The sequence below is a fragment of the Triticum dicoccoides genome, chromosome 3A (assembly GCF_002162155.2).
Source record: "Triticum dicoccoides isolate Atlit2015 ecotype Zavitan chromosome 3A, WEW_v2.0, whole genome shotgun sequence".
NCBI lineage: Eukaryota > Viridiplantae > Streptophyta > Magnoliopsida > Poales > Poaceae > Triticum > Triticum dicoccoides.
The window spans coordinates 3,011,307-3,012,658 of record NC_041384.1 but is presented as its reverse complement, the minus strand read 5'-3'; the positions used below and the strand labels follow the sequence as shown (position 1 = coordinate 3,012,658).

The following is a 1,352-nucleotide window of genomic DNA, read 5'->3' as shown; positions in this document are numbered from 1 at the left end:
AGAGAGGTGGGGGCCGGGGCACACGGTACGAGGTTCACCGTGCCACAAGTCTCCCCACCGAAATCCCCTTCCGATCTAAGGCAATCGCAGTGCTGACGGGAAGCACCACTGCCACCTCCCCATCTCGATCTCTCTGCCATCACCGTCCCCTACTTCACCATGGCCAGCGCTGGATCGAGCTCATCCGCACCCAAAGAAGGTAGGTTTATCGGATGATCTAGCCTACCCCGATCCAAAGGGTCTAACAAAAACGTCATCCCACAAAACCAGGTCGTGGCGTTTAAAGAAATCTACACACGACAGCAAGGAGCCATGTTATTTCCTATGCAGGGCACCCGACCCCGATTACATGTGGTTTTCCTATGCGTGGCACCCTTTCTTCTTCTTGCAGTTGTTGTTGCAGTCGTTCTTGCAGGTGGGATAGCACTGCTCGAACCTGCCACGCTTGCATGAACCGCAACGTGTGTAGCCGTCGCTGACCCCGAAGCAACCGTTTTGAGCTACAGTGTTGCAATCACAAGTGCATGTGCCGTTGCTACTGCAGCAGGTACCTTCTGTGGTGCACCTCTTGAAGATCTGACGCCGGCAGTCCGCCTGACCGCTGTTGTTGTAGTCGCAGGTACTGCCGCAGAGGGTTTCAACCTCTGCATCGCAGTTGGTACGACATAGCGTCTCGTAGTCGCTGCATAAAGGCCTAGGCCCCCAGGGAAGACATAACCAGCATGGAAAAAACAGAAAAAGCAAGAAGAAAAGCCCCACCTGCAGCCATTGTTGCCGAGCAAGCTCTGTAGAGCTTAGAGGTAAATATGTGGAGCAAGAGAAGGTCTTGAGCTAAGAGATGCGAATAAGATTGCGGTGACTATATGATGGAGCGCCTGATACTATTTATAGGCTAGCTAGCTTTAAGTGGAGGGTACGCAGATTTTTTTTAAACGGTGCCGCTAAATCTCAGTCGACTGAGACTTCGCGAAGTCTCAGTCGACGCTTTAGCCATTAGATCTTTTGTTGCTTGAAGATTCGTGCTAGTGACTGTTTTGCCTAGTTTCGGCCTGGTTAGGGACGCATCCGGTCCAGTTATGTTTTTTCTATGTTTCTGCTTCTGTTTGGGCTTTTTTAGTTTCTGGGCCAGGTGGTTTGCACGTGGGATGGGCAAGTGAGGCGTCCTTTCATGTTGTTTTTTTCTCCTGGGTTAATCCCGCTGGTACAACAAGTATCCCCTCTTTGTGTCCATTTTCTTGTTCTTTTTATTTATCCATTTTTGTTGGTTAGATCTAAGAGTACTTGGTCTTCCATCAGTACAGATTACTTAAGTGGGGTTCAAATAGGTGGGATTTTTGTGTGTATCCATTTTT

The 1,352-nt window shown here is 49.6% G+C and overlaps 1 pseudogene; it reads right to left on the bottom strand.

The window, feature by feature from the left end:
- Positions 1–303: 303 nt before the first annotated feature.
- LOC119270865 lies at positions 304–769 on the bottom strand (annotated as a pseudogene).
- Between the last annotated feature and the right edge of the window lie 583 nt (positions 770–1,352).